Source organism: Notamacropus eugenii, chromosome 7 (genome assembly GCF_028372415.1).
Source record: "Notamacropus eugenii isolate mMacEug1 chromosome 7, mMacEug1.pri_v2, whole genome shotgun sequence".
NCBI lineage: Eukaryota > Metazoa > Chordata > Mammalia > Diprotodontia > Macropodidae > Notamacropus > Notamacropus eugenii.
The window spans coordinates 160,149,018-160,163,099 of NC_092878.1; positions in this window are offsets into that span (position 1 = coordinate 160,149,018).

The window sequence follows — 14,082 nt, forward strand, 5'->3', positions numbered from 1 at the left end:
TAAAAATTGTCTTGATGTGTAATTGGGGGAAAAATTAAATACTATGAAAAAGAGTTAAGAGAAAGAAGCCAATTCTGTTTTCTACCAGCTACAGTCCCAGACATTCCAAAGGAACTGTCCCTCAGTGGTATACTATCCTTTTAATACTTCTATAGATTTATTCCCATGGATATAAAAGGAAGCCCAGCAGCTGCCTCACCTTGGCCAAGAGGATGGGGTGAGGGAGAGGGTGCTGTGGAAAGTTTAAAGAGAGAGAAGAATTTGGAACAACTACTAGGGGTTTCTCAAGAGGAGACTGCTGCTATTGGTTTAAGATATCTTTGGGGTTTTATTGGGTTTTTTTGTAGATATCATGTTTTTATTTATTTTGTTAAATATTTCCTAATTGCATGTAAAAATATTTAACATTCATTTAAAAAAAAAGTTGCCAATTCCTTCCCTCCCTTTCCACATTCCTTAAGAAGGCAAAGAATATGATATTGATTATACATGTGAAATCATGTCAAACATATTATCATATTATCCATGTTGCAAAAGAAAATATGCACAAGAAAAATAAAGAAATTTTAAAAATATATACTTCAATCTGTTCTCAGAGTTCATGAGTTCTCTCACTGGAGGTGGATACAGTTTTTCATCATGGGTCCTTTGGAACTGTCTTGATCAGAGTAGCTAAGTCTCTCACAGTTGATCATTGCTACAATGTTGCTGTTACTATGTACAATGTTCTACTTCTGTTTACTGCACTCTGTATCAGTTCATGTAAGTTTTCCTAGGTTTTTCTTAAATCTTCTTGCTCATCTTTTCTTATAGTATAATGGTATTCCACCACAATTATATAGCATAGCTTCTTCAGCCATTGACCAACTGATGGGTATCCCTTCAATTCCAAATCTTTGGCAACATAAAAAAGAGCTTCTGTAAATATTTTTGTACATATAGGTTCTTTTCCCTTTTCTTTGATCTCTTTGGGATACAGACCTAATAGCAATACTGTTATGCCAAAGGATATGCACAGTTTTGTATCCTTTTGGTCAGTTTCAAATTTTCTCCAGAATGGCTGGATCAATTCACAACTCCAACAGTGCATTAGTGTCAAATTTTTCCATATACCTTCCAGCATTTATTTTTTTTCTGTCATGTTAGTCAATCTGTAAGGTAGTATCTCAGAACTGCTTTACTTTGCATATCTCTAATCAATAGTGATTTATAGCCACATGATCATTGACAGTTTTTATTTCTTCGTCTGAACACTGACTATTCATATTATTTGAGCATTTATTTTTTATAAATTTGGCTCAATTCCTTAAATATTTGAGAAATGAGGTCTTTATCAGTGAAATTTTCTATATTTTTCCCTAATTTCCAGTTTTCCTTCTAATTTTGACTTCATTAGTTTTGCTTGTGCAAAAATCTTTATAATTTCATACAAATAAAGTTATTCATTTTACTTTCTGTGAATCATCTCTGTCTTATGTTTAGAAACAAACTCTTCCTTTGTCTACAGATCTAACAAGTTTCCATGCTCCTCTAATTCATTTATAGTGTCCTCATTCATGACTGAATCATTTATACATTTTGACTTTATCTTGGTATAAGGTGTGAGATATTAATCTATGCCTAGTTTCTTCCACACTGCTTTACAATTTTCCCAGGAAGTTTTCTTGAATGGTGAAGTCTTTTTTCCCCAAATACTGGGATCTTTTTGTTTATCAAATTCTAGATTACTATAATCATTATCTACTCTGTACTGTGTAATCTATTTCACTGATCCACTGCTCTATGTCTTAGCTAGTATCAAGTATTTTTTTTTCATGATTAACACCTTGTAATAGAATTGGAAATCTGATACTGCTTGGTTGCCTTCCTTCACTTTTTTTTTCACTGATTCCCTTAATATTCCTGATCTTTTGTTCTTTCAGATGATGTTTGTTATACTTTTTTCTAGCTCTATGAAATAATTCTTTGGTAGTTTGATTGATATGACACAAAATTTAAAAATAGCTGAAGGAAGGAGTCATGTGTTCTGATGCTGAGTGAAAGGAGCAGAACCAGGAGAACTTTGTGCACAGCAATGACCACAGTGTGCGAGAGTTTTTTCTGGTAGACTTGGAACTTCGTAATAACGCAAGAACTTAAAAAATAAAAAATTCCCAATGGTTTTCTAAGGCAAAACACTTTCCACACTCAGAGAAAGAACTATGGAATTCATTCACAGAATGTAGCAGATCATGCTTGCGTGTGTGTGGGTATTATGCTTTGATTTGTCATATGATTTCTTCCATTTATTTTAGTTCATTTACATATCATAACTATAGAGAAAACATATTCAATAGGAAAGTATATGTAGATCCTATATAGAATTGTATGCCTTCTTGGGGAGGGAGGGGGATAGTGGGAGGTAGGTGTGTGGGGGAGTAAAAATCTAAGTTTTATGGTAGTGATTGTAGAACATTAAAAAAATAAATACGATAAAAAATAAATAAAAATAGCTTAAGTATAATTGTCATTTCTATCATATTGGATCATCCTACCCAAGAGCAATTAATATTTCTCATATTTTTTAGATTTGTGTTCAAAGAGTATTTTTAAAATTATCTTCTTATGGTCCCTAGGTTTATCTTGACAGGTATTCTTTTATATTTTATATTGTCTGCAGTTATTTTAAATGGATTTTATCTTTCTGAGTTTTATTGGTAATATGTAGAAATTTTGATGATTTTTGTGAGTATATTTCATATCCTGCAAGTTTTTTAAAATTTGTTAATTGTTTCAACTAGTTTTTTAGTTAATTCTCTAGAGTTCTCGAAGTATATAGTCATATCATCTGCAAAGAACAATTGTTCTGCTTCCTCATAGATTATTGTTACTGCTTAAATTTCTTTTTCTTCTCTTATTGCCATAGCTAGCATTCCCAACACAATGTAGAATAATAGTGTTGATACTGGACATCCTTGCTTCTCCTCTGATCATATTAGGAAAACTTTGAGTTTAGGTTTTTGATAGATATTACTTACCTTTTTAATAAAGATTCCATTGATCCCTATGCTTTCTTGTGTTTTAATAGGAATGTTTATTGCATTTCGTCAAAAGCTTTTTCTGCATGTTGATACAATTATATGATTTTTGTTGTTTTTGATATTGTCAGTTATGCCGATAGTTGTCCTAATAGCGAACCAGTCCATCATTACTGGGGACTGGAGACTATTACTGGTCATAGTGTGTGATCTTTGAGATATATTGCTAAAGTATCATTGCTAGTATTTTATTTAAAATTCTTACATCAATGTTAATTAGGGAAAGGCAGCGAGGTGATTCAGTGGATAGAGTGCCAGATCTGGAGTCAGGAAGACTCATCTTCATGAGGTCAAACCAGACTCAGATACTTACTAGCTTTGGGACCCTGAGCAGATCATTTAACACTCTTTGGTTCAGTTTCCTCATTTGTAAAATGAACTAGAGAAGAAAGTAGCAAACCACTCCAGTATCTTTGCTAAGAAAACCACTAACAGGGTCATGAAAAGTCAGATACTAGTGTTGAATCCACATGGGCTCCAGGCCAGCCTCCACCCCATGTCACATCTCACCTTCTGACTTGCTAAGATACCTTGGGTTGGAAAAATGTTTCACGAACCTTTTGTTGGCTCCGCCACTCAAGATTTCAATTTGAGTCATTATTTTACAGTTGTTTGCAAAGGAATTTCTATTAATGAAAACTTCAGAAAAAAATAGCAAACATTTGAAGAAAGAGATCATAGAATCATGAGTTGGACCACGGTTTAGAAATCTGGTAGTCTACCCTTCTGATTTTATAGATGAGGAAAATGAGGCCTCAGAAGAGGAATTTTGAAGTAGCAGAGCCAGGATTCCATGCCCCAGGTCCTTTGATCCCAGATCCAGGACTTTGTCTGACAGCATGTAGAAAGAATTCGCATTTTGGGAAGGCACAGCCTAGCACAGGAGATATTTTGCAGGACATTCTTTACAGAATGATTCCCCTTCCTTCAGCATCATGAATTCACTGCATTTCCAGAGCTTTCTTACTTTCTTACTGATGTTGCTATTTGAGTTGTTTTTCTAAGAAGGAAGATTGAGGATGATTTTTAAAAGCTGTTCAAGTAATCCCACTGAGTGATAACGTGACTTCCTTACAATCCATCTTATGGAAAGCCATTTGACAGTAGCTGGAGTCAAATTATTTTCTATTTAAAGAGAAATAACCATCTGTAACTCAACACTCTGGTTAATAAGGGCATCAGCTGTTTTACATCTGGGGCATGATTAGGAAGGGGACTGTAAAATCATGGAATGGAACTTGTAATTACTCACTGGCTACCAGAGCTAACAAGAGGAGCCAAGCCCTTTGTAGGCCTTGCATGTCTTCCAGAGAGAGAGTTAAGAGAATTTGGGTCCCACAGGCTCATTAAGGTGCAGTGTTGTAATAATTGGAGTGCAGGACCTGAAGCCAGCAAGAGCTAAATTCAAATCAAACCTCCTACTTCATTTCCTTGCTATGTGATGATAAGGAAGTAATTTGTCTTCTCTATGATGACAATTCCTAATGTATACATAGAATCCTTCCTATAGTACTGACTTTACAAGGTTACTGTGAGATTCAAATGAGAAAAATTATACAAAGAACTTTGTAAACTTTAATGTACTACATGATTACGATGATGGAACTGGCTGAGGCTGAACTGGGAAATTCATTACTATTGGGAACACCAATGAGAAAACTGCCTCTGTTAGTGAAGATTGGCTTCTTCTTTGTGACTTATATGCTTAAAGAGCTAGCTATGTGGGGCATGGAAAGGGTTATTGGTTTGCCCAGGGTGACACAGCCAATATGTGTCAGAGCTAACACTCAAACACATGTCTTCTCATGGAATCATAAATTTGGAGTCAGAAGGGACTCTGAGTCCCTCTGAGTCTGAGAAGAGACCACTGAGTCCATCCCCCTCATCTTCCAGATGAAAAAAAAAAAGGTGAGTTATTGAGAAGTGAAGTGAATTTCCCAGGATCACATAATCAATGTGCAGCTGAGGAAAGACTTGAGTCCAGTATAATGACCCTCACACTAATGTTAGTTATTACTACTGGTGAATGACAATGAAGATCGTACAAATGGTGTATGGGGAATAACCCAAGTTACCCATCACAAAAGACATCTTTTAAAATGTTGTAAAGAAAACTGGTTCTGAGCAAAGAGAACAACGTACAGAAAAGCTAACAGATGGTTTATTGTAGTCCTTAGATTCAAGTCACCAAGAGGACACTTGGATTAATTTAAGACCTAACTAGTCAATTGTCGAAAGGCATGTGTATGTATATCTTTGAGGAAATTTGGTGATGCCTCTTTTTAAATGGTTCAACATGGATAAACAAAATGTTGATCCTTTTAAAAAGTATTTATAGACTGCTTGAAACTAATTAATGTCAAAAATCAGTTGTCCCCTTCTGGAATTTTGTTGCCTTATGTCTGAATCAGAACTGAATGCAACCACATGAATTTGGTGGATGAGAAGTTGAAAGAGGAAAAATTTGTTTCAGGAGCTGAATTCAACAAGTAAGATAACTTGAATCATTTCATTATAGTCAGGTGGCACAGGAAAATTATAAATCTGTTTAATCTAAGGATTAAAGGGGAAAAGAAATTTAGATTTATTTTAATCCAGATGGGCCAAGTAAGAGGAATTGAGGACATATGAAATCCTACTTTTTCATTTAGTCCACATTTCAAACCAATTATATTGTTGAATACTCTGAAGTAAGTACTCTCTGGCTTCAGTCTCTCAGAGTAAAACTGGTTGCATTGCCCCTCAGCATCTTGGTGCTACCACCGAATATTAGAATGCCTTTTTCTAATGCCATTGGATTAAGTTGTCATCAGGTCTGGTCCATTATTAACTACCAGTGACTAGCATCCCAATTCCATTTAAACAGTTAATATCAATTAGGTTTTACAAAGGGATATTTACTTCAAAGACATAATAAGAACAGAAATTGAAACATATTCACACACACATACACACACTTCAGGATCATTCTCTCACCTGTACCTCCTATGTCTTTGAGGGAAATGGTTTCAAACTGAACAGTTTCTACATAACATTGACCCTATCAGGTTTATATCCAAATGCACTATTATTACTAAATGAATCCTTTCTCAATGACACTGGCATGAATGGGTCCTAAAGGTTGTTCTTTTGGGCCTCAAAGCTGGGCTGAATGAAAAGCCTAGTTTGGACTTGACTCCAAACCTTGGGTAGCTTACTTTCAAAACTTCTCAAAGCTCACAAGATCATAGTGATCTCCAATCTCATTAACCTAGCTTTTCTCAGTTTCTTCATCTTGGAATAGATGGCCTCTAAGGTCCCTTCTAACTCTAGGTTTATGATCCTATCAATCTATAAGTTGATACTAGCTTGGATTTCCCTCAGGTTTTGCATGTATATATCCTAGTGTATAAAAAACAAAAAGAAAACTCACTTTTTTTGACACAGACAGGCAGCATGGTAATATTTTTAAGGGCATATATATGTATGTATGTGTATATGTATATGTGTGCATATGTATGTAAATACATAGAGAGATAGAATGTGTGTATATATATATGTATATATATATACACACACATACACATACACAGGTATATACTGTGTGTGTGTGCGTGTGTGTGTGTGTGTGTGTATATCCCTGTGTGGAGAGAGAGAGAGATGAATAAACAGATAGGCAGACAGACAGACAGACAGATGATAGATAGATAGATAGATAGATAGATAGATAGATAGATAGATAGAAAGATAGATAGACATATATGTGAAAGGAAAATCTGGGACCTTATTTTGTCTATATCAGTAATTGCCAATATAGAAACTTCCTCCAGAAAATGATCTGTAATTTATAGCTGAAGACAGTTGCTTTGGTTAAATTGAGTAACTTGCCCAAAATCACACAGATATTTCAGAGACAGGAGTTAAATCCACATCTTTCTTCCTTGGAGGCTGGCCCTCTAGCCATTACATTAAGCTTCTCATCTTACAAAGAGTAAATATTTTTAAATTATTGTTAAATTGCTGAATTGAATGAATAACTGCTTACTGAGTAAATGAATGTTATACATAGTCATGCCTATACATATATGTGTATACATATATATGTATATGCACATATGTAGATATGTACATATGCATATTAATACACATAGTTGATCCTCCACTTTCATGGGGGTAATGTTCCCAGGAAATAGCTTCGAAGTCAAAAATGCAAGTGTTGATACACCGAACTAATGGGAAATAGGGGCTTGGGTTCCCCTGACCAGCAAAAACTATAATCTTTTTCTAGAGATCACTGAAAATATACTTTTCTGCTTACACTTCTTTATAACAAAATTGTTCGGATAGCATGCACTTTTCCTAGCATAGTAATCATGAAATACTCATAAAACACAGCACATAAAATAAAATTGGTAACATGTGAAACATTTTTGCTTACTCCATAATTCCCTAGAATTCTGTGACCTTTTGTCTAACATCTCAGTTTTTAAGAAGAAATGATTTCAGACTATATTCACTTTTTTAACACATGAAATCTACAGTACCATAAATACTATATGGCAAATAAAATTTTCAAAACTTAACACATTTTTAACCTGAATCTTACCTTCCACTGTGTCAGAAGACTGTGTAAGGATGTTGCAATGTATACTATACTGTTATAAACCTCTCTACCTTGGCTGAAAACCAAAGGACAGGTAGCTGGGACTTTAGTCATTGCTGTCAGAATACACAGAGACTGGTGAGATCCCAGCATCACTACTGACACTCTGTCCTTCATGACTGGTGGATGGAATTGGATATCACAAAGCTTGAAATAATCCATCAGCAATATCTGCTTCATGGGCTGTTTAAGATCCTGAAAAGTCCCAAAGTATGTGAGCACAGCAGAGGTCAGTTGAGGTTTAATCTTGAATCTGCCATTGATTATGGGGTTGGCAGCCTTGTTGTTTGTAGCTAACTGATCAAGTATGCCAAGCCACCCTAATAGGACACCAGCTGCTCCACAAACTTGTGTGCATAGTGCTTCTCATTTTTTTCTGTATTGTGCATAACCAGGAAGGTGCTCAGTAGCAAATATGAAAGTGAAAATGAGGTTCCTAATAAGATCACTTGAATGCTTGAAGTTGAGAAAGTTAAATGTATAATTGTTAAGGATTGACTGTACATACATATGTATGTGTGCATAAATTTGTGTGTATACGCACATGCAAAGAGAGACAGAGACATAGTATAGAAAGTATAACAGAGATATAGCATAGAAAGTATAGTAGAAAGCTAGTCTTAGAATCATAAAGACCTGGGGTCAGGTCAAATCATGCCACAGACAATGACTACCTATGTGGCCATGAAGAAGCCAACTTTACTAAGTCTCAATTTTCTCATCTACAAAATGGGGTTGAAAAAAGCCCTCCCAGGGCTGTTGTGAGGATCTCATGAGATAACGTATTTAAAGTGTTTTGCAAACCTTAAAATGCTCTATAAATGTCAGCTATTATTAGTTATCTGGAACACAATGATTCTTCTCTAATTACCAACTTTTATATTTCTATGCTTAAATTTCATTAGCTTATAAAAAAGTTTTAAAAAACCCAAACACTGATACCCTGGAATCTGGAGACTGTTTTCTTATGTGCCCTTCATTGACTTCCTGATAGCTCTCTTTCTTTTATTTGGTTGAAGAAATGGTTTGCAGACTTCCAAATTTAAGACAGTGTCCCAGAGAATTGGACTTCTCTATATTTGGAGAGGCAAAGGTGAGCAGTGATTAGTTGGCACCTACAAGTTATCAATCCAAAGAGTGCCAAAGGATTACTCTTGGAAAAGTGATCCAAAGAAAACTAAGGAAGCCAGGACTTGGGCCCCTTGAGGGCCTCCTTAGTCAGTTGTAAGATCAACTGCCAAAAACATTATTTTAATAGCATATTAAAAGAAAAGAAGAGAAACTATAAAACCATTAATTTTTTTCTTTCATTCTGACAGAAGTCTTTATGAGCTTTATAAGTATTTTCATAGTTCTAATCATTAGCTCCTAGGAAGGGCTACAGTCAAGGGATAATATACATGTAGCAGAATATCACCTTCACTGAGTCTTAGGCAAAATGATGACTTGAGTTTTTGGACAAATTTGACAATGCAGTCTGATATGACATGATATGATATGGTATGGTATGGGATGGTATGATATGATAATATAAAGAAATTAATATTTATTGAGGACCTACTATGTGCTCAGCTATGGATAAGATCATGCAATACAATTAACATTTATTAAGTAGTTATTATGTACTAGAGAGGAATATCATAGCAGCAGATAGAAGACTCTCTTGAGAGCCAAGAAGACCTGGGTTCAGGTTCCACATTTGACACATCACCTGGCTACATAACCCTATACAAGTCATTTAAAATCTCAGTGCTCTGTGCAAATCTCCATGACTCAAAATGGCAAGGACTGAGCTGGCCTCCATTGGTAGATGGAGTTTCCTCACTCAAGATCCCTATACCAGTGAAGTCACAGGTCCAGTCTCAATCCCTGCTATGTGAAAGATTACGGTGAAACAAATTCAAATGAAAAGCAATCTGTGCCCTCAAGTTTACATACTAATTGGGAGAAGGGGCAGCAGGGTTGGGGAAAGATACAGCTACATGGTGCAATGGATACACTGCCAAGCCTGGAGTCAAGAAGACTCATCTTTGTGAGTTCAAATCTAGCCTCAAGTAAGTGCTAGCGGTGTGGTCCTGGGCAAGCCACTTAACTTTGTTCACCTCAGTTTCCTCATGTGTAAAATAAACTGGAGAAGGAAATGGCAAACCCCTCCAGTAACTCTGCCAGAAAACCACAAATGGGCTCATAAAGAGTCAGACATGACTGAAGATGGCTGAACAACAATAAGAAAGCAGATAAAGAGATGTATGCTTATGATGATGTGAAGAGAAAGAAAATCTTAACAACTAGGATCACAGGAAAGGAACAAGAGTCTGAGCTAATCCACTAAGTAATCTAGAAGCTGGAAGAGAAAAAGAGGCTCTGATGGCGGTGGGGATTAGGGGAGGGTTTGGTGATGGTGGGCTGTGCACAAAAGCAGGACTCAGGAAGCAGAGAACCTGACAAAAGCAGAAAGGAACCTCAAGCACCAATATAGGGCATCATGGAAGCAGCAGAACTTCCACCTTCTTGAAGTATACATGGTGATTTATGTACTGCCATTTTATAAGGGTTATCATTAAACACCTGGGACTAAGATGCAGCTCTAGAATCCTGAGCAGAATTTTCCTCTTTAGTCTGCAAGTCAGTCCTTAAAGTTATCCAGTTTGATCATTCCAGCTGTCATAAAATGTCAAGAACTTCTCTAACCTATGAAAGAAGAATGCTAACCAAAATTTGTTGGCATTTGTCCAAGATAATAAAGGTCCACAGGACACCCCTGAATACTGATTGTCCAAATGTAAACCAAAGCTGCAGATTTGAGGAAATTGTCCCTTTTCACAAATGAGATCATCTGAGTTTTTAGGAACTGAAGTGTCTATGTCATGATTCCCCATATGGTTCATGTTTGATCTCTTACTTGAGATAATGGAACAGAGTTCATCAAGACCTTATCAGCCTCAGCTTCAGGAAGGGTTCAGAACTGCACAAGCCAAGAACAGATTCAAAGGAACACTGTTTTTCCAAGATAAAGATGAATCAAGGAAGAAATGAGAGCATTGTGAGCCACTCTGCTACAAGAACAGGGTTTCTTATGTTCCTTCAATTTCAAATGTTTTCTCTAATCTTGCTTGAACAGTCACTAACAATGTTGTTTTCAACATTTCCCTTGGGAAACATGACTAGGTTGATACTTCCACAGAAAATGGAGAACTATGACTTTGGTCAGTGAATTTGGACCAGTAAGTATTCATTCAAATCAGAGAGGATGTGAAGTTGTCCATATGGACTGTGTTGATATGTATTCTCAGTTGACCCAATAACTTGACAGCCCTTTCTTTTGCTTGGACAGAGCAGGCCTGGCAAAGCTGCATTTGTACTAGTCAAGTGTACCCAAGTGACTCAGATCTCTTCTATACTACCTGCAAAATAGACTTGAATGCCAAATCTAAATGTTGCCAACCAAAGATTTCTGAGAATGTCCACATCTTTGTAAATACATAATCATGTCTTATCAAAAGCCACCAAAACCCAAGAGAAGACCATCTCCCACTCATGGTAAGGCTCATAGGTCCAGCTGAAACCTCAGCTTTCTACAGGAAGCCTTTCCCATTCCCCCCTAAGCCTCCTAAGTACCTTCCTTCTGTTAATAATTTCCTGTAAGTTCTTATATAATGTTTCGCACATATTTATCTGCAGGTTACCATACCATTAGGTTGTAAATTTCTTGAGAGAAGGGACTGTCTTTTGCAACTTTTTGTATCTTCATCACTTAGCACAGTGTTGGTGCTATACTAACATATATTTACTGACTGACTAACTCACAGCAGACAAGGGTGGGGTAGGAAAGAATGGTAGGAGTATTTAGGATATGGGATGACTTGGAAACGTTTTCATAGAGGAACTGCCAAAAAATTTGGGCATCCCTACAGGACCAACAAATCCTATGAGAAAAGATTTCCAATGAAACAAATGTTCATTTCCAAATCACATGGTTGAAGCATTAGGAATTGTATTAATTAAGGCATTTGTTTGCTTAATATTTATTTTATTTGGAAATTTGAAAAACTCATTAGTATGGATATTCACAATCAGAATAATCCATACTAATATAATTCAAAATCCCAAAATAAAATAAATCTTTGTTTTATCCTGGTGGAATAAGTCACCACATCAGTGAAATGACAGATTTGCTAAAAATAGGACATCATTACTAGGAAAACACAGCCCAGTGTTTTCTTTTTAAAAAAAAATTTATTTGTTTTTAGTTTACAGCATTCAATCCCACAAACTTTTAAGTTTTAAATTTTCTCCCATCCCCCCCACCAAGATGGCATGCAATCTGGTATATGCTCAACATATACATTCACATTAAACATACTTGCACATTAGTCATATTCCAAAGAAGAATTATAACCAATGAAATGTACCATAAGAAAGAAGAAACAAAGCAAAACAAAAAGAGAGCAAATAGTCTGCTTCAATAAGCATTCAGACTCCATGATTCTTTCTCTGGAGGTGGGCATTTTCCATCATGAGACTTTTGGACTTGTCTTAGAACCTTACATTGCTGAGAAGAGCCAAGTCTATCAAAGTTAGTCCTCACACACTGTGGCTGATACTATGTATAACGTTCTCCTGGTTCTGCTCACTTCGCTCAGCATCAGTTCAGATAAGTCTTCCCATGTTTTTCTGAAATCAACCTGCTCATCATTTCTTGTAGCACAATGGTATTACATGACATTCATATACCACAGCTTGTTCATCCATTCCCCAGTTGATGGGCATCCCTTCAGAGTTTTCTTAATAGTCATTCTAATGTGTGACATTTTCTTTTCTTATTTTCATCCCATTGGTATGTTCCAAAAACACTAATAATGAATTTCAAAGGGTAGGGATTCCACCTGTCGTTTCATTGGTACAGGGAATTCTTAAATATGGAAGCCATCTCTACCAAGGCAGGTTCACACCTTCTTTGCAATTTACAGTCTTAGTTGCCTAGATTAAGAACCTTGCACAACCAGTGTACATCAAGGGAAGAACTAAGCCTGGTCTTCAGGCTTCAAGGCCAGCTCTTTATTCATTATGCAACACTGTTTCTCCCTTAAAGAATCCTCAAATGAGTGGTATATTTATGCATGCATCTCTTATCTCTGAACATGACTTCCCAAGTACTAGTTTTCACCAGATTGAGCCAGTTGTTACAACTGAATGATGCAGAATTTTGATATTGCTTTAGGTAATTGGAATAGTAAGGGTTATGATGGCTTCATGTTACAGAAGAAGAAATCCAGAGATTAAATGGCTTACCAAAGTCTTCTCACATGTACAAAGCTGAAGCTCCAGCAACCGGCCTCTGATTCCAAGCCTAATACAGCATCTCTTCCTAGATACCAGTGCACAGGAGCAAGATTCATTTTCCTCAAGAGGTGTATTCCTTGCTCTCCTATTTTCATGGCCTCTCTCAACTTGGTGAATCTTTCTTCCATACGACTGCTCTTCAGGGCCTTGAGAAGACTGTTGTTTTACAGAAATAAGTATATTCTTCACTGATTGTTCACATTCTCATGTTCTTGAGGCCTAGAAGTTAAAATTTAGCCTACATCTATCCAAAGTTTCTCATGTTTTTCCTATGCTAGTTTCCTGGATCCTCACATCTCCCACCTCCAGGCCACTGCACTGGCTGGCCTCCATGCCTGGAATGCTCACCCTTCCTTCCTCTGCCTCTTGAAATCCATGACTTCCTTCCAGGCTCAGCTCCAATGCCACTTCTGTTGCAAGGCTTTCCTAGTTCCCTCAGATTTCCAAATCTTCCCCTCTATCATCCATCTGCTGTGAATATATCTTATATAAACCTATTTATTCCCATCATAAATCAGTCACCCAAACAGGAACTTTTTGAGGTCAGGGACTGATTTTGCCTTTCTTTGTACCCCTAGTCCTTAGCACAGTACCTGACACACAGTAAGTACTTGATGATTGGCCTACAAAACCCTTTAGGTAAGATAGGACAATTTTTATTATGCCCATCATACAGATGAGGAAAAAGAGCCTTAGGCAGGTCAAGTGCTTTGCCCAAGGTCACAAGCTGGCAAAGCCAGGTCTTGAGCCTGGGTATCCATGACTCATTCTATTATATTATACTGGTTTCCACCCCACCCATGAAAGGAATTACTAACATAAATATGCTATTAAATGTGAAGGTGGTTGTTGTTTTTTTCAAGCAATGATCAGCTAGTGGTTCTTTTTGCAAGTCAGCAAAGATAAAATGGAAAGAACCACACTGACCCCAAACCAAGAGTCCACATTTCCATGGTGGCTGGTTGGAACAGAGCAACAGGAACTATGGGCTTTGAAAAAAGAAAAGTGAACCAAACCACT